Source organism: Myodes glareolus, chromosome 9 (genome assembly GCF_982192425.1).
Source record: "Myodes glareolus chromosome 9, mMyoGla1.1, whole genome shotgun sequence".
In the NCBI taxonomy this organism is placed as follows: domain Eukaryota; kingdom Metazoa; phylum Chordata; class Mammalia; order Rodentia; family Cricetidae; genus Myodes; species Myodes glareolus.
In genome coordinates, this window is record NC_142034.1 from 63324823 (window position 1) to 63345243 (window position 20421).

Here is a 20421-nt window from a genome sequence, read left to right on the forward strand (position 1 = left end):
ACTGTCCAGGCAGCCAGCTGTTTCTGTCATTTCTCACATTTTTGGAAGTCACTTGTTTGCACTTCCTTCTTACTCAGTTAATATTATTCATTTCTTGGGTCTCTGAGGGAATTGAAGACTAGAAAGTTATAGTTACAGTTTTTCTTGTTTAAGCCAGGCAGTGGTGGCGCACACCTTTAATCCCAGCACTTGGGAGGCAGAGGCAGGCAGATCTCTGGGAGTTCGAGGTCAGCCTGGTCTACAAGAGCTAGTTCCGGGACAGGCACCAGTTTTCCTTGTTTACCAGATGCAGAAAGGAAGTTATGATAGAAAGTAAATTAGGTACAAAATTCAAGATTTTGGACTCACCAAGATAGGATACATATAGAGTATTTTACATACAGAGTATTTTCTCTGAATTCATCAAATACAAGTGAACTAGACATTGTTGATGTATTTGCTGCCTGTATGCATTGTATACAGGTATTGTACTTATTGTATATAGTTTTTCTTATATTAGTTATAGCCTTCTCTTTTGTTTTAGACAAAAAGGGAAATGTAGTGATATTTCATTTGTTTTGTACTAAATAAAGCTTGCCTGAAGACCAGAATGCAAAACAACCTCACTAGTCACCCATACAGGCCAGGCAGTGATGGCACACACCTTTAATTCCAGAAACCACACAGTTAGTCATAGAGGCCAGGCAGTGGTGGTGCACACCTTAAATCCCAGCACTGGAGAGAAATATATAAGGCAGAATGAGTCAGGAACTGGCTCTCTTTCAGTCTGAGGATTTCACAGAGGTAAGAGCTCTCTAATGGCTGGCTGCTTTACTTCTCTGATCTCCAGGTTGAACCCCAATATCTGTCTCCGAGTTTTTATTAATTGTGCTGTACTTCCCAGTGTGCTATTTTCCTCTCCAAACTGTGCAGAGAAAGTTTCTTTCTCCCCCACTTGTTACTCTTTTCCATTACAGTCCTGTATAAAAGGAATTAGCAATAACCACAGACTCGATATTGTACTTTTTAAGTATCTCCTCCATCAGAGAAAATAGTCCATTACCTTTAGATTCAGCCTCACCCAAGTTCTCAGATCAAGGATAGAATGCAGCCAGGGTCATTGTCAGAACAGAATCTGAATGATTGACCTCTAACTCAGATAGAGTCTTTGTTCCCCTCTGAAACTTTATGTCCTAGTTAGGGTTACTATTGCTGTGATGAAACACCGTGACCAAAAGCAAGTTGGGATGAAAGGGTTTATTTGGCTGATATTTCCACATTGAAGTCCATCACTGAAGGAAGTCAGGACAGGAGCTCAAACAGGGCAGGAACCTGGAGGCAGGAACTGATGCAGAGGCCACGGAGAGGTGCTTCTTACTGGATTGTGTTCAGTTGGAATCTCCAGCTTGCTCCTGCATGTCCTGAGAAGCCCCATCTCTCTCTCCCTCCAAACCCCGTCCTCTCAGAAATTCTCCACAAAGAAAAGGTGCTAAAAAGCCAAGTTCTGAATTCTTGGCTGCTACAGCACCACCTCCCCTGAATCTGCCAGCAGCCCAAGTCCACACCTAAAGCATTCAGGTTTTTGTTTTTTTTATACTTGGGCACAAACCTAGCTGGTGGCAGACACATCATCACCCCTTGCCTACAGGCTATATAAGCTCTCTGCTTTAGTTAGGATGCATGACCTCTCTTCCCTTGATCTCTGGGGCTGGAGAGCTCACGTGGGAGTTGCTTTACTCAAATAAACCTGCTCTTTTACTTTTTCAATTCAGCTTGATCTGGCTTACTGCATAGGTGGAGAAACCTATAATCCAGACAGAAAACTTACTCGATTGCTTATCATGGCTTGCTCAGCCTATTTTCCTCTAGAACCCAGGACCACCAGCCCAGGGTGGCATCACCACCATGGGCCGGGCCCTCCTTCAGCAATCGCTAATTGAGAAAATGCCGTATAACCAGATTTTACAGTGGCATTTTCTCAACTGAGATTCCCCCCTTCCAGATGACTCTACCTTATATCAAGTTCACATAAAATTAACCAGCACACCTCATAAGCCAGGCCCACATTTGGCCTTCTGGTCTTCCAAAGTCCCATCAGAACATCTCATTAAGCTCTGCTTACTGCCTTCGAAAACTTCCTAGCCTGAAGGTCCAAACTCTCCCAGTTCTTCCCATAAATCGGTTTTGGAACATGGCCAGGTTTAACAGCAACATTCCCACTTCTCGGTACTAATTTCTGTCTTTGTTTCTTTCCTGTTGTTGTGATAGGAGAAAGGGTTTACCCTGACTCACAGTTCCATAGGGCATACAACCCACCACAACAGAGAAGGCACTGTGGCGGGTGCAAGAGGCAAGCCCTTCGTATTCCATTGGTGATATGGAAGCAGAAAGGGAACAGGAAATGGGGCCAGGCTACAAAACCTCATGACCTGCCCTCAGTGACCTACTTCCTGCTATAACCTTCCCAACCGGTGCCACCATCTGTGGAAAAGTATTCAAATGCGTGATGGGTGACATTTCACATTTAAACCGCAACATATGGATAGCTGCATGAGACCAAGTCAGTCAGCATTCCAGCATGGGTGGGAGAGAGACACATGAGGCTCCAGTGCTAGCTGAGGAGCTATTGGGGATTGAGGGGAAGATATTTTTTCTTTGGGAATGTGTCCACTGATAGACAACCCAGGCTCTAGAGGATGGCCCACACCCATGTGCATCCACACATGAAAACTCAACTCAATGAGTTATGAAAATGGAAAGGAGAGGGCAGAAAGTGGGAAAGCATGTTGGAGGAGTCCAGGGCAAAGAGATGAAGAGATATGGTCACGATACATGCATGAAATCATCAAAGAATAAATTTAAAATACTCTTTTTTTTTTTTAAAAAAAAAAGGCAGGATCTGGGGACCCAGTCTTTCCCTCCATGTTCCTAAGAGGGGAGAAATAAGAAATGAAGGTCCTTCTGGGCAGTGGGGGTGCATGTCTTTAATTCCAGAATTTGGGAGGCAGAGGCAGACAGATCTCTGTGAGTTCGAGGCCAGCCTGGTCTACAGGGCAAGTTCTAGGACAGCTGGGACTATACAGAGAAACTCTGTCTTGAAAAGCCATGTGTGTGTGTGTGTGTGTGTGTGAGAGAGAGAGAGAGAGAGAGAGAGAGAGAGAGAGAGAGAGAGAGAGAGAGAGAGAGAGGAGATGAAGGGCCACATGGATGTCCGTCAGTGTTTATCCTCCACCATCCCAGGTCTCAACCCTCTCAACCCCTTCTGGAGCTGAGGAGAAAGAAGCTTGGTCCTCATGGGCAGATGGCACGTATACTGAGAAGTCGACAAAGGGCCTGGAGTTGGACCAACTCAAGGGATGGATGCTCAAGGAAGGGGTTGGCTCTCCATGACATCCTGGATTTTCAATTGACCCTGTCTGTGCCTGATGCAGTGATATGCCATGACATGACCAAGTGTGACGTTGTCAAAGACATCCTAGAATCTCCAGTCTGCGGGGTGGTGACTCCCGTGTGGGGCCTAGAAGATCCATGTGTCTTCCTCCATCCCTTTTCTCTCCACAAAGACGCACTAGCCTGCAGTAGGCAGGACTTTAGGGTAAGCCAGCCCTGGCCCTGTCAACTTGCATACCATCAGATGAGCTGTGATCTGACAGAAAGAAAACCCAGTTCCCCAGTCCTGGAAGTATGACCAAACACACTGGTAGCTGTCAGGGTCCTATGGTAGCCTGCCACCCTGGCACTTGGCCTCTTCCCTGCATTCTCACACTCAGGAAACTGGGTTGTTTTGCCTGAGAGACAGAGTTCCTTGAGGAACCAGCTCCTAGTGCCTGGCAGATTTCCCTCAGCTCCTCAGCGCTCACCTGCCATAGGTTGGACACCTGCTGTGGGAGACATTTAGGCATCTATGTATATGCATTCCTTGTCAGGTGTTCCTGTGGACTGCCCAGATTTAAGGGACAAATGGTACACTAGGAAAGGCTAAAACTGGATGAAATGAGAAAGGATGCCAAGCATTCAAGAAAGACAGGACGGAAGAGATTGACTAAAGTCACCGAGACGATGGCATTGAAGGGCAAGGGGTCTGGCGTTTATCCTGAAGGAAAGTAAATCTGTTTTTCAGAATCTACCATCCATAAGGTCCCTGCAAGAATGAACCATAGGCAGGCTCTGGCGGGAGTGAATCACTGATGGATGCCTCCATGTGTTCCTGACTAGGGCTCCATGCAGGGATTCAGTCCTCCCACTTAACTCCCAGCATCCCTTGCCCTCTGGTCTTGGGCTGGGAGTACAGCAAGAGGGTGCAGCTCCATTGTAGACAGTCCACAGCTGTCAGAGCTGAACTTTTTTTTTTCTCACAAAGCAGTTTTACTTGGATTTTACATAAGTCAAAACAGAGTTGAAGACCCAGCATAGCCACTATGTGTCAGGTCACCGAGTGACAGCCACAGATCCAAAGTTGTGGTTTCTGGCCCCCATGCCACCTTATGGAGCCCTTCAGCTGGCATGGCATGGTTTCAGGGTCCCCATTGTCCAAGAAGGCCTTGCAGCCCCAAATCAGTTGCTACTGAATGCTATCCTTTCCCTTGTTCACACCCATACTGGCCATAAGGGTCTGGTTTGTTGAGTAAGAAGGTTATGTTCACAACAGTTCTGCATGGTGTTATTTTTTGTTTTGTTTTGTTTTTCGAGACAGGGTGTCTCTGTGTAGACCTGGTTGTCCTAGAACTCACTCTGTAGACAGGGCTGGCCTCTGTCTCCTGAGGACTGTGATTAAAGACGTGTGCCACCTCCCCCCAGTTCTGCATGGTATTCTATCACTCTGGGGGAAGCTATTCTCTCTGGGGGTCATTAGCCAGAAATGGAGAAGCATAGATCCCATCTTGTAGATGTTCAGGTGCCATATCTTGGTTAGGATCTGAAAGGCTAATTGAGATTAGGGGTGGTTGATGGGTAACAAGGAGAACCTTGAAGCAACTGTCCTCTGTGGCAAATGTTGGGAACCTGGGATATACAGGTCACATCCTGTTGCAAGGGAGAGGCCACTTGTTTGTCCCGGCCACCCAGCTAGCTTACACATGAAATAACCACACAGAAACTGCATTAATTAAAACACTGCTTGGCCATTAGCTCTAACTTCTTATTGGCTAACTCTTACATATTAGTTTAACCCGTCTCCATTAATCTGTGTATCGCCATGTGGCAGTGGCTTACTGGAGGTTCTTACCGGCATTCATCTCTGGTGGAGGATTCATGGCTTCTCTGACTCTGCCCTTCTTCCTTCCAGCATTCAGTTCTGTTTTCTTTGCCTACCTAAGTTCTACCCTATCAACTAGGCCAAGGCAGTTTCTTTATTCATTAACCAATGAAAGCAACACACAAACAGAAGGAACTCCGACACCAACATCCTCCCCAAAGCCCACAACCCACTCCTCCTGCAGCCCCCTGAGCTCTAACAGCAGCGCCTTGGGTGAATGGGACACCAGTAGCCAGGTCAAGGGAGCTGCCACCTGGGACCCCAAGCAGCTCCTCCTACCCTCAAAATCATTGTCTGTTAATTGAAAATAAAAGATTCTCCTGGCAGCTAAGTCATCAAAGGCAAATTGACTGGACCAAGTCCTGAAATTCTCTCAAAGGAGCTGAGCATTGCTACTCTCTCCTGGAAAGCTAATCTCCCAGGATTCCTCTTGCCTACTTTCTCTAGGTATCTGATCAGACTGATCTCTGAGGCCTTTCCTCGCATCCTTCTTCTTCTCTTGCTTTGTGCTTCTTCCTATCACTTCCCTCTACCTGCTCTCCATTTTAGTATCTTCTGTCCTGCTGAAGACATCAGCCCATCATGAGGAGTCTCCGATTGTCTAGAATGTACATAATGATTGGCATTTGTTAGCAGGATCATTCAGGACTTCGGGATCCTAGGATATGCCCCTTGGGGTAGCAATAATCTAGGACTGCAGAATGCAATGCATTGGCCCCAGGGCCTGCTCCAGGGAGGCAACTTGAGATCTGTCAGAAGTCAGCTGGCCAACTCACCCCTACTGGGTGGAAAACTCTTAGAACCATCTCCCCACTAAGGACTTAATTTCCTTACCTGTGCAGTGACTGGCTTAAAATAACCATGGACAAGGACTCTTAAGATTTCCCAAGAGGGCTACCATTGCCTGCCAGGCTAGGGTATGAGTAGTGAATGGCAGAGACACAGTACCACACTGCCAATCTCAGATCCCCAAGGAGCTCCTTAATTCCTTAGAGATCAAACCAGGATTTATGACTTTGATACCAAAAAAAGAATTTTGAAGCTTGCCAGTATAATAAAGCAGAGTTGGGGATTTTATTGAGGCTATTTTAACATGGGCTTGTTTTTATTACTTTTCTATTGCTACAATAAAACACCATGACCAAAACAACTTACAGAAGAATGAGCTTATTATTTGGAGCTTATAGTTTCAGAGAGTTAGAATCCATGGCCATCATGGAGGGGAGCAGGACAGCAGGCATCAGGAAGGCATGGACTGGAGCAGCCACTAAGAACTTGCATTTTGAGGCACAACTGTGGACCAGAGAGAGCTAACTAGGAATGGCATGAGCTTTCAAAGCCCACTGCCAATGACATAGCGCCTCCAACAAGACCACACCTCTTAGTCCTTCCAAAATAGTTCCACCAGCTGGGGACCACGTAGTTAAACATATGAGCTTATAGAGGCCATTCTCATTCAAACCATCACATTTCAGTCCTTGGTTCCCAAAGGCCTGTGGCCATATAATAATGCAAACTACAATTGGTGGAACTTCAAAGGTTCCCATAGTCTTTCATAGTCATAACACTCTTTAATTAAAAAGTCCAAAGTCTCTTCTGAGACTCCAGGTAATCTTTTAACTCTGAATTCCTACAAAATCAAAATTAAAAAAACAAATTATATACGTCCAACATATAATAGTACAGAATATATACTGCCATTCCAAAAGAGAAGAACTGGGATATAGTGAGGAAATGCTGGACCAAAGAAAGACCGTGACTCAGCAGGGAAAGCTCCAAATCCTGTAACTCCATGTAAGGGGGTTTAGATGGCTCCATCCTCCAGCTGTGTTGCTTGCAACACACTTCTCCTTCTCGGACAGAAACTACTTACTCCCAGTGGTTTAAAAAACTGTCTAACAGCTGTTTTTCATTATAGACCTATGTAAGAAAGATCACTAATAACCAAAAGACAGGGTCAATATTAGGCTGTCTTGAAGTCTCCTCTGCCAAGGAAAGTAATCCAATATTTTTCTATTTATCCTCAGGCAGATTCTTAGAACATGGGCAAAAGGCAACCATGTTATTTGCCAAAATATTACAAGAATGGTCTTTAGCCCAGCTGCTAATTTTGTTCCCCTCTAAAACATCTTGAACTGGGCCTCCATAGACCACATTGCTCTCAGCGTTATTGTCTTCCAAGCTCCTATTGGGATGGCCTGCTAAACAAACCCTGCTGACAGAGTTTAGCAGTTTTCCTAGGCCAAAGTCCTGAAGACTTCTACATTCATCCAAAACAACCAATACGGTCAGGCCTGTCACAGCAGTAGCCCACTCCCTGGTACCAACTTCTGTCTTAGTTACTTTTCTATTGCTGTGTTAAGACACAATGACCAAGCAACTTATAGAAGAAAGAGATTATCTGGGGCTTACAGTTTCAGGATTAGAGTTCATGACCATTATGGTGGGGAGCATGACGGTAAGCAGGCAGGCGTGGACCGGAGCAGTAACTGAGAGATCACATCTTGAGGCACAAGCACAAGGCAGATAGAGCACACTGGGAATGGCAAGGACTTTCCGAAACCTCAAAGCCTGTCCTCCATGACACACACTTCCTCCAACAAGGCCACATCTCCTCATGCCTCCCAAATCATTCCAGCGACCGGAGGCTAAACATTCAGCTATATGAGCCTATGGGACCGTTCTCATTCAGTCCGCCACAAGGCATGAACATGAGCATTAGGAGAAAGCAAGGCGCTCAGAAGGATGCACATGGGTGTGGAGATGTCTTCCCATGGGACAGTAAGAGAAAGTGGGACACACAGAAGTATAGGCTTGGCTGCTCAAGGAAGAATCTCAGAAAGGCTTGTCCAATCAGAGCACAGGCTCCTTGGGAGAGGTGCAATTAACTGCCTTAGCATTACTTACATATGCTCTTTTGGTGGTTTTCAATTTATATGTCAAAAGTTTCCAAGAGATCTTTCTTCTTCCTTTTCTCTCTTTGTAAATGGGATTACAGGGAGGGTTGGAGATGCTTTGGATGGAAATATATCTAATCTGAGAAGATAAAACTGGAGGCTATGAGGGCTGCACAAGGAGTTTAGTAAATGTCCTTTCCTACAAATGGGTTTTCTATAAGATGCCTAGGAGAAAATGCAGTGTCCTGGCTTGGAGGGGAGGAAGAACAATGATTAGCAGTTGGTGATTGTGGCGGAATGCTCCCCTCTGGTCCTGAGTGGCTTTGAGTCAATTCCAGTCTGAGGAGTTCCTCTCTCTGCTTCATGTACTCAAGGTGTTTCCTGTCTTTTTATGTGGCATCAAGAGGACATACCAGTCAGTCAGTCAAACGTTTTTGAGTGCACATGGCTGTTTGGAAAGCAATAGAGGGGTTGACCGCTGGGAAATCATGGCCACTGGAGAGTGGGGAAGCAAAACCACAGGCCTGGTTCGTGTCTACAGCAATGGCAAAGGACTGCTTAACTACCCAGGTGATACGGGTCAGTGATCTCTTTCCTGTTGCTCTGGGGTTCAGAGGCTCTGGGTGAGTGGTGCGAGCCCGGTTGTGTTGCTTAGCTTCATGTCAAATTGACACAAGCTAGTCGTTTAGGAAGAAGGGGCTGAGAAATTGAGAAAATTTCTCTTCTAGATTGGCCTGTAAGTGCTTTTCCTTGACTAATGATTTACGTGGAAGGACCCAGACCACAGTGGGGTGTGCTAACCTTGGACAGGTGGTCGTGAGTTATGTAAGAAAAATAACTGAGCCAGCCACGAAGAATAAGCCAAGAAGAAACATCCTTCTATGGCCTCTGCATCCCTTCCTGCCTTCAGGTTCCTGTCAAGAACCTGTCCTGATTTCCCTCAATCTTGGCGTGTGACCGCAGAGTTCCAAGATGAAATAAACTCTTTCCTCCCCAAATTGCTTTTGGTCATGGTGTTTTATCACCGCAATAGAAACTCAGATAGAAATTGGTACTAGGGATGGAGTGTTGCTATGGAAGACCACCATGTTTTTGAGAGGATTGTGGTAGGCTTTTGGAACTTGGTCCAGAAAAGCCGTTGTGTTCTCTGAGCATCATGAGTGTGATGGAAACTTAGAAGACAATACCGAGCAACGCAGACAACGGAGGCCTAACTTGGGAAGCTTCGGGAAGACGCAAGGACTCTATCAGAGCCACTTACAAGATATTTTGCTTAAGAACCACCAAGGTGAAACTTTTGTTTTGCTGGGAACAATTGATTCTGGTTAGTTATGACTGTGATCTATTACTAATAAGAGGCCAGCATCATTGAGACAAATTTTTTTCTGGCAACTGTTTTCTCAGGGTCAGCACACAGAAGCTGTGGTCCAGAGGGGGACAAGGATAGACCACATGGCAGCAGTCAAACCCGGCAACATGTAACAATCCCCCAGCTGGTACTGGTTCTGAAGGCAGGAAGGGGTCATAGAGAGCGGCTGAAGCTTGGTACTATGAGAAAGTGGGGGAGCCATTGGTGGATGCGCGGCTGCAGGCATCTCAGTAGAAGCTCCATGACTGAGGGGTCATGGAGAGAAATTGAAACTTGGGCCATGTGACAGAGTCAGAGTCCCTGAAGAGATCCCAGAAGAGGCTGTGTGTCAAGGCACAGACCAGTTGCAGCAGACACCCCAGCACTTTGGAGAGGCCAGCACTATGAGACGACTGTGAAGGACGGCGACACTGGGGAGTGGAACCAGGCTGGTCCTGAGACAGGCCGTGCTGTGGATGGCAGGGCTGGAGAGCTGGGCTACGGCCTTTGGAGCCCAGAGGATCATGTGTGGGTCCCAGATGCTGAGCTTTACACGGTTGGTACTTGATTATCACTGTGCCCTGGTTCTTCCCTCCTGGAGTAGAAAATAAATATGTGATTTATTTTGTTTTTACAGAAACCCACAGCTGAGAGACTTTGAACTTTTAAAGAAACTAGGGAGTTTTAGAGAGATTTGGGGATTTTTAGAAAGACTGTGGATGCTTTAAAGAGACTAAACTTTTAAAATATTTGAATTTAAAAGAAATTGGTAGGAGCTTTTGAAGTTGTGATGTTTTATTTTGTACTAGTGATATTAATATATAAGATCTCCAGGTCAAACAAGAAAGGGAAGTTTATGGTGTAATAGTGATGTGTTTATACATCAACTTCACACAAGTTAGAGTCATTTGGGAAGAGGGAACTACAATTGAGAACATGCTCCTATCAGAATGGCCTCTGGACAAGCACATTTTCTCAATAAAGATTGATGTGTGAGGGCCCAGACCACGCTGGGTAATGCCAGCCCCAGCCAGATGGTCCTGGATTGTGTAAGAAAGCAGGTTGAGCAAGTCATGAGGAGCAAGTCAGAAAGCAGCACCCCTCCATGACCTCTGCTTCAGCTCCTGCCTCCAGGTTCCTGCCTTTAGTTCCTGCCCTGACTCCCCTCAGTGATGGAGTGTGACATAAGAGCTGTAAGATGAAATAAATCCTTTCCTCCCCAAGTTGCTTTTGACTATGATTTTTATCACAGCAATAGAAAACTAAGACATTTACCTAGATATCCACTACAGAAACTGACAAAGAGCCGTGACAACCTCGTGTCCCTGAGCAGCCAGGAGTTGGTAGGTGAGGGGAAGGTCTCACATATGGACACACCCCACTAAGGGAGGCAATGCATACATAGTCAGCAGAGTCTACCTAGGATTGTTCCCACGGGTCTCACCCAGATCATCTAAGAAAACTAATCTCCAGAAAGATGAGTTGTGTCACCTGTGACTTGGACATTCTGGGGGAGCAGGATCCCCATAGAAGATACACAGCTTCGGTCAAAACTCCAGGACCAAGTGGCCTTGACAGAACTGGGGCTCAGCTTCTACTTGACTGTAACTCACTAGGCCAGGTCCACTACCCTATGATCCTGACATCCCCATTGGAATCTTGTCCCAGTAGGCTCTAGCTTTGGCTGGAACTCTGGGTAATATGAGGAAAACTAACAGATGGGGAGAAGTGTTTAGTGTGGATGCAGCCCTGGGGTAAACACCTTCAGTGCCAGGAAGTGGGGTGGAGCTTTATGGTTCAACAGGGCCCAAGAAGGGAGGTAGGGGGTGGTGGGGCTCCTGACAGTTGTTGCAAGGCTTCAACCAGAAAGAAAACAAGCCCATACAGCATCAGGACTAAGACCCACAACTGGATTTGAAGGTCTCTGTTTAGGAAAATTGAAACACGTATTCAGAGAAAATGTGAGTCCCAGCTTTGGCAACAGAGCCATGCATAGCAGCCAGAAGGCAAAGCAAGCTCGGTCTATCTGTGATGAGGCACGAGTCATCGTGTCTGTCTACAGGACAGAATCATTCAGTCTCAGAAAGGAGTGACTGTGCAGTGTGCTCACCACAAAATAATGACAAGAATATGTGGTCACGCTGTGTTACTCAGCTGGAAGCAGCCATTCCACGAGGCACACATTCCGGCACCCCGAAGCTGGGTGTGGTGGCACACGCCTACAGTCCCAACACTCACGCGGTAGAGGCAGCAGGGAATTGAGTTCCAGGCCAATCCCTGCTATACAGCAAGTCTGAGGCTAGCCGGGGCTAGGTGAGACCCTGTCTCAAAACAGAGACCAAAGACCACAAAAGTAATCAATTAATTAAAATTAGGCAAAGGGTGAAAACAGTATAGGCAGAACACCCAATGACACGCCTAGCATGTGAGAAGCCCTGAGTTTCAACTCCAGGGCTCTAAGGACAAAAGAAGGGAGGGTAAGGAAGAGGAAGATGACCCACCAGGACCACGGCAGCAACAGCAGCTTAATAGTGGAGCCACCCAGCCCCCACACACACCCACTTACTTTCACACGCTCATTCACTCTCATAGACACCCTCACATGGAGAAAGAACCTCCAGGGTGGGGGTGGGGACAGTGTGCCATGTGCTGGGGGCGGTTTCAGCCTTGCCAGCCACACTTTATAAATTTTGCATCATCTTGGCTATGAATAGCTCCTTCTGCAGCGAGGCAGACAGATCAAAGGGAGGAGAAGGGCCCGAGGAAAGCTGGGGGAGGGTCAAGATGCACATTGAATCCCTACAGAAGGTTTTGGAGCCTGAGGGAAAGCAGTGTGGGGAGATGGCATTGGAGGAGGGAAAAGTATCCCCCCCACAACAAGGTGTACTCCCAAGGCCAATAGGTGTCCCCAGCAGGGACCTGGAGAACCCGTGTGCTTCCAAGAACGTGCCATAGGGAGCCTGGAGTAACACCTGAGCTGACCTGAGGCCCAGACCTCTGGCCAGTAGAGGCTATTTTAGGATAAGCACCGTGAGCGCCTTGGCCAGTCAAAAGGATGTATGATGGGGAACAGGTATACTGTAGAAAGGTGTAACAGGAAGTGCAATCCAGTAAGGTACAGGCCACGGGGGTTAGGAAGGCAACGCTGATGATGTCATAGCCACTTTCACTGCATCTGTGACCGGGGAGCCTGGGTTCAAATCCTAGCTCTATTCTTTCCTAGTTGTGTGACTTTTGGCAAAATACATGACATCTCCATACCTCAGTCACCCCAACGTTAACTTAGAAGAAAGTCACAAAAGCTCCTGAACTGGGTGGTGGTCAAGAGAAGTTCCCGGCCCCCGCTGCTGCCAATCTGAGACATCTGCACGCCAGCCCACTTTGCCACCCCACCTGAGGGGAACTGGCACAAAACACTAGACACAAGCGGGTCTCGTACCAGGCCACATGAGCACATGTCATCACGTCACCAGTGCTGTGGCCTGCCGGTTAGAGCCGAGGAAGTCACTGCCCAACAGCCCCCCCACCCAAGAGACACCCAGTTTTCAGAGCTTACAGCCTGCCCCTGCCAGCTTACCACCTAAACCACCTTCTCGTGTCCCCAGATCAGGGTCTCAGGCCACTCTCAACCTTCCGTCTTCCTCACTATCACACACATAAACGTTCCCAGTTACCTGAGTTGGTGATACCTTTACCGTGTCCAAGCACCTGCCCACACCAGGAGCTGCTCTACTTCCTAATGGATCCTCCAAGGGAAAGGCCATTGCTATCCCGACTCCTCCCGTGGGCTGAAGGAAGGTGGGTAAGGCTCGGGCCTCACCACACCTGGCACCTTCAGTTAGGGCTGTTCCCTGCACATGCTGGGATGGCGGGCAAGGCCCTTCTGCTCCTTGGACCCGAGTTTCCCAAGCAATATCAGACCCGGGGTACAAGGCTTCTAGAGTCCATCTCCAACCTTCTGCTTGCTGGCTGGAGAGATGAGTACCCAGCCAAGCATGTATTTGTCTTCCTGGGGTGGCTGTTTCTATCTCCTAAACCTGGACCGCCATTCGAGAGAGAGCCGAGTCTAGCACTCAGTAAGTGCTTGGAAGGTAAGCGTTACTTCCCTCCGTTATTTCCCTCCTCAACCACCATCATTCACCCCCAGGGCAGGGTTCCTACAGCCAGGCTCTAGTTACCCTTTGGTGGCCTGGGTCCAAAGTGAGGGCAGATGAGGAACCCAGCCCCTCCAAGAGACCAGTGATCACTCTCCTGCCTCTCTTCACTGGCCTCCTAGGGGCTCCATCTGGGAACTTCCTCCAAAATGAGACATGCCCTCCCTGAGGGGAAGAGGTCCATGAGACTAAGAAAGCAGATGAACAAGTCCAAGAAAGCTGGCTTTACAGACTCACAAGGCCCTGTCCAAAGGTTCAGGGTTCTGAGCACGGAGGGACAAAAAGCATCTGCTAGGCGAGCAGACTCCTTCGCCCACAGAGCTGCCTGGCAAGCTGCATGCGAGTCCTTAGGAGGGACTCGGGGGTGCTGCTTTTGAGAGTCCTCACCCATGCTGAGGTGGACTTTTCAGCGATGTGGCTGTCTTAGCATCATCCCTGCTCCTGAAAGTGACCCTCACTCGTACTCCTGTGAGATCCCAGGAAATCCCTGCCTCACCGAGCAAGACTTGAGTGGCATCGCTGCTTTAGTCTGTCATTGATGCCCTGTATAGGGTGGGCACACATGTGTTCATGTCTTCCCGAAATCAGGCAACATAGTCCTGCCTCCCCAAATGTCTTTTCTGCTCCCTCTGGCCAGGACAGAGGGACCTTCAGAGATGCATGATTCAGAGATGGGCTGGGAAAGATGGCTTCACTGTCACTCAAGGCCCCTTTTCCAAGATGGCCCTGGTGCTTGGGATGTTCATGGCATGTCGGTCTTCAGAGTCCTGCTACAGTCACTTCCTGGCCCTGACACTTACAAGCTCCTTCTAATTTTACAATAGCTGCTCATGGGGTCAAACCAGCACCTTGGCCCCAGAGAGAGGAAGGAAGAGACACCAACTTCTACCAGCCTTGCTGATCCAGCTGTTCAGGAAGGCAGCTGTGTTCTACTCCAAGAGTGGAAGGGAGTTGGCAACAGGAACTCAGCTCCCACATCTGGCCCCACAGTGCACCTGCAGTTCCACTGGCTGCTATCACCGTATGACACACCTCTGCAGCAGCAAAGCCTTCAGTCATGTGACCCACTCTTTGATATTTCATGACACGCTCACATACAACCCTCAAAGCCTAGCCAAGGTAATTTCTTTCTAGTCCTGCTCTTTGTTTTTTAGTCCCAGGCTAAATCAGCTCCTTTGAGAGACTTCCAGGGCCGTATCCCTCAGAGACAGAAGCCCAGGGCAGAACAGCTTGTCCCTCCACCGCGTGAGATCATGTTAAGACATCTGTTTTGCAGATGAAGAAACTGAGGCACAAGATATAAAGTAACTGACTAGACAGAACCTCGTTGGCAAGAGGCAAGAAGGTCGAAATGGTGTCCTTCTCCAAAACCTGAGGATTTCCCTGACCAGCAGGAGGGACACTGTGGTACCACAGACTGCTATTTCTTAGCTCTGCACCCAGCTCATGAGGAACTCTTAGCTGCCATTCTTGGTCACATAGCCACCCTTGAGCTTTGATCTCTCATGCTGAAGTCCCGGCTCATGGCTGATTCCCTCACAGGGAATCACTGTCCCTGCGACAAAAAGGATATTGGTAGACTCCCACTGACCCTCCTGAGCCACGGCCCAGAAACAGCCCTTCCACTCTGAGGCCTTCGACTTTCAGGGCACAGGGTGACTCCACCTGAAAGTTGCAACCATTCTTCCTCTGTGGTGGTTAGAGTCACCAGCCCAACACAGGGCTGGTGATAGCAGGCTGGGACCTCGTAGGAGAGAAAGACATTTAGTGGACTTCCAGACAGCTCCTCAGCAGGGGATCCTGAGCATCAGGGTACTCCTCGCCTGGCCCCCCAGGAGCTGTAGCCTGGTCCAACAAGGTCCACCAATGCCTACAGGATTACTCTGTTAACTTCCTATTGCAAGGAGGGTACATTAGGCCTCCAGCATCCTCCCCTGCCTCTTCCTTGTGGGATCCTAGGTATGAGAGCTTCCCTCCACTGCCGTTGCCCTTGCTGCCGACACATCCAGATTCCCTCAGTGTCCAGCCTCCAGGCGGTATTGCTCTCAGAGCCTCATGCCACGGCTGCTTGAATTCATCTTAAGCCACACCCACTCATCGCAGAGTCGGAGCCTCAGGTGCACAAGTCACATTTAATTGCACGACAGCTATGGGACTGGTAGATGCCGTGGGGAGGAGATTAAGAACCTCTCCATCACCACAGAGACTTCTTTTCGGCAGATCTGGAGGACGAATCCTGACTAACCCGAGGCATTAGAGGATTGCACTCTTGGACGTGAGGGCAGTCTGGATGCCGCATTTGTCTCCTCATGGACTGGTTGATTCTGCCGACCTGGCTGGCTCAGGGACTGTCCCTCCCCTGTCCCCTCCGTGTGTACTTACCTTGTTAGAGAGGACAAGCTTCCCCAATACAAGAGGACTGTTCTTCCATCAAAGATACCTGAATATCTGCACCCCCTGCTAGAACCTCCAGACTGCAGGAATTACATCCTCCATTGCCAGTGGCTGGTGTTTGGTTACCTTCAGGCACACATGAGGCAGCTGGTGAGGATGGTCCTCCTAGTCCAGAGAAGCAAGAAAGGGAAATTGAAGTCTGTGGAAGGTCATGATGGCTGAAACTGAGGTAGTCAGGCAAAAAAATATCGAAACACAGAAGAAGGAAGCAACCTGGCTCTCCCTCAAGCTGTGGAGCTGTCTCTAATTTCAACCACCCTTGCTTCTTTCCTTTCTTTTGAGACAGTCTCCCTATGTAGCCCTGACTGACTTAGAACTCTCTATAAATTCCAGGCTAGCCTCTGCCTCCAGAGTGTTGGGTGGCGCACATTTTTAATCCCAACACTCAGTTCAGTTTTTCTGCTTATCCAGTGCTATTTCAAGTTTTCACATAGTTCAGACTATGCCGTGGCTCTGGTATTGACTCCGACTGGGAGCTCGTTACCTGGTTCCTGCATGAAGGTTTCCCCTTCAGTCTGTCTGTCTCTCCCATTTCACTGCACTCTGCCTGCCATGCCCTCGGCTGGGAGACCTCCTCCCGAGTTTGTGCAGGTGCCGCCTGCAGGCTCTCTGATTGGCAGCCTTTCTAAACCTCTAGCACACCTTTTCTGCTCTTCTCACTTCCGTCCATTCTTCTCTTCTGTCTGTAATGGATTTCTGAGCTTTGGTTGGCTCCTTTTAAATGTTTTTTTTGGGGGGGGGGGTTGTGGCATGTGTTGTTACAACACCTTCTCTGTCCCTCCCTCTTTCTAGAAGGACTCAGGCTGGCTTCCAACTCCATCCTCCTGCCTCAACAGCCCCCTCAAGCGCTGGGATTACAGGTGTGCACCCCCGCGCCCCACTATTTTCATTTGCGTGGGGTTGAACTGTGAGCCTTGAAGACTGTCTTTGTGGAAATGGGTTTTGTGGACTCTCGGGGAAGGTCGAGTCGGAATCACCTGCACTCCAGTTTTCTGTCATTTGCAGTTTTATTCCCATCTTCTCTTTCACACATACCTCCTTCTCTCTCTTCTTCCTGCTTTCCCATCTGTGTCTCTTTCCTTTCTAGGTTAGCTCTTACTGGCTCCACTGTGTCCAGTTAGGATCTCGCTTTCATCTGTCTCTGTGTATGGCTACCCTGGGGGCTTTTGCTCCAGTATCACTGAGTGCCTGGGGCCTGCACTGACCCAGCCCTCCCTGCCTTGAGTGAACTCTGATGACCTCACATGCAGTTTCCCCTAAAGGCAGTAGTGTATACCACTAACCTGAAACACTTTTGACCTGGTGCCCCTCCTCTATTTCTTTCTTCCACTGCTCTGAATTTCTTGGAAGACAATATCAGTGTAAGAGGAGGGAGCTGGATCCTCAGGCCTAGATCCCCATCCTGCTGCAGGGGACTGTGCAGGGGCAGAATGAGCTTCTCTAATATGAGCCATGAGGGTACTTTGTTAAGGCAGCCTGTTCTCGTCTTGCTAACACAGAGCCACTAGAGGTGTGGCTCAGCGGCAGAGTGCCTGCTTTCGGTGGCTAGGCTCTGGGTACCACACCAGCACTACAAAAGACAACACAAAACAAACAAACAGAGCCAAGAGAGTAAGCAAAGCTGACATAAGGAGAGAAATACTACCATCAAGATTCTCACAACAGCAGCCTTAGATTGTTTCTGGTGGAGATGGCCAGGTCAATAACTCAACACGGCTGAGACCCATCCCACAATGACAGTGTCCAGTGATTACCTAGAAGGTGACCAAGTTAGTCCTGAGTTCCTAACTCTAGTGCAGAGAGAGTTGAGTGAAAGTGTGCCTATGTCTCTCAGCTGCATTGAGTGAGACTTCTAAGGAGGATGAGAATTTGAAAGGAATCAAAAAGGAACCAGGTAAGTCGGAAATCCACAAAGATGGTGGTGGGAAAGAGATTGGTTTTGCTGATGCTATTGATAATGATTCCTGGAGACTCTGGCCATCGGGAGATCAGGGTCAGAAGAAGGGCAGTTTTACTGTGGCCTCAGAGAAGTAACCCTGGAAGACTCCAGATGGTAAAGTCTCTGAGTGGCTTGCAGATGCGTGGAGTGCTTCTGAATCAGCCGTCAGTGCGGGGCTGTAGTGCTGATGGGCTCAGCTTCTGACCTTGGTAACTGTGAGAAAATCAAGAAGGGATTGTGGAAATTCTGGGATTCCACACGAATTCCGAGTAGCATCGGCCCACAATGGACTGGGTGAAAACAGAGGACTCAAGCAGAGTGTGAAGGGGACGCAAAGCTGCCGTATTTGTCACAGTGGCAGGCAGAAGCAATGGTTGCTGGTGGATGTCAATGGTTGCTGGTAATATTGCACATCTAGTTACCAGCGGTCCCCCCATCACAGCAGACTGGGAGGTCAGCATGTGTGGTCATCTCTTCGATTGCCCAGTGGTCTTGGCTGTGCACCTTTCTAGTTTCTCCAGATGGACTGACCCATGTTTAGGTTAAACAACTATTTGGTGTGGGCCAAACTTCAAGCAAGCATATTGACCATGTGGATATCTTTGAAGCAAGCTGATGATAAAGTCAGAGAATGCAATTTGTTAAAAGGTAATTTAATTTTTAGGAGAACAGTTACACATTCCTAGTTTGGATTAAAAAGAAAAGAATTCAAGCAAAATCATTTAACATCAGAGAAAGCAGTTCGATTTACTATTGTCCTCTAGATTTATGGGTTGACAAATTGTCAGTATTTGTTATTAATATTTTTCAGCTCCAAATAGTGATGGGTCCCTGTAACCTCAGCACTCCAGAGGCTGAGGCACCAGGATTGTGTGAATTGAGACCCTGTATTGGAAAAAAAAAAAGTCTTTATAGTTAGCAAAATTAGTATGACACTGTTCAATTACATCTCCCCGCTGTATGGTCATTGATGGGTAGTTATATAATGTCAGCTAAGAAATGTCATTCATGGAGCTGGAGTGAAGTCTCTGTGATTTAAGAACCAATGTGGTCTCTTGCCGAAGACCTGACTCACATTCCCTGTAACTTATAATTAAGTAATTTTTTCTAAATGCTAATAATGACTTTTCATAAATCAGTATTACAGCCTGATCTTCCTTAGTTTACATTTTAAAAATTACAGTATTTGTATTGTTTATGCTAATAGCAATATATACATATTCTTCTCCCTGCATGGTCTGGATATTCTAAATCATTACCTAAAAAAGTACATAGCTACATGAATCACCAAAAAAAGAAAAAAAGAAAAAGAAAAGAAAAAATGGGGATGGGGAAAGGGACCATTCCTGCAGCTTCTAGATTCCTCCCAGGGAGGGGATAGCTCAGCAGTTCAAACACTGGAAACTTTAAAACCCTGCAGACCTTCTCAGTGGGTGAAAGTGTCTCAGGCTAAAGGTTGGACTAAGGGCGTGGCCTCCTACTTGCCCTTGGCACTACTGAGAGCACAGAGGCAGAAGCCAGGGCAGTTTAGAAGCTGCATTTATTATAGCTACCAGTTAGATGTAGACTAGTATAGAATATATATGTGGGCACCAGAGGAGAGGCCTTGGGCTCTAAGGGAGTGTAACTACCATGCCCAAGCTTATCAAAGCCCTTGATGACTTGAAATGTAAAATAGGACTAAATAGACCATCACCCTTCTAAGAGACAAGACAGCAGCTGGGGAAGGTAGGAAATCTTTTCTCCCCGTGAGGCCAAGACGAAAAAATAAAACAAGGGAAAGGAGTCATTCCACAGCGATGCTCTGCAAGACCCAGGGCAAGTGGCCTCCTCTTCAGAGAGTGACAATAGGCCTTATGGGAGAGTCTCTGGGTGGTCAGACTGCCTGGAGTAGGGGGCCCCAAAATGGCTCAGGATCTGGAATGTCTAAACGGCTTCTGACTGGAGTGATTCTCATGCCTTTTTGGTTTCTGGGCTTTGTGGAGGGTTAGAGAACCCATTTTCCTTTGGGGTTTTTTTGTTTGTTTTGTTTCTCTGTCTGTCCTAGAACTCTGTAGACCAGCCTGACCTCAGACTGGTAACAGGGCCAGGGCCAGGGAGCCAGGGCAAATTTTGTGTCAAAGAAGGGAGTCACCATCCCAGTTTTCTGGGGTGTATTTAGAATAGACCTTCTGGAGAAGTCACTCTTTGTTCCGGGACCTAATGAGCATAGAACCTGGGCAGGGTGAGTGGGAGCACTGAGTGGGAGCAGGCTTCACTATGATTTGGATGGTATTTATCCCCGCCCACCCACCCTGACTTCATTTATTAGAGGCTTAGTCCTCGGTGTGGTTATGTTAGGAGATAAGACCTTGAAACAATAGGCTGTTGATCATTGAGGGGGCTGTGAAAGCCAT

The 20421-nt window shown here is 47.8% G+C and overlaps 1 pseudogene; it reads left to right on the forward strand.

Moving 5' to 3' along the window:
* Positions 1-18862, forward strand: part of LOC125409567 (bifunctional phosphoribosylaminoimidazole carboxylase/phosphoribosylaminoimidazole succinocarboxamide synthetase pseudogene) — a 30329-nt pseudogene extending 11467 nt beyond the window's left edge.
* The last annotated feature ends 1559 nt before the right edge of the window (positions 18863-20421 follow it).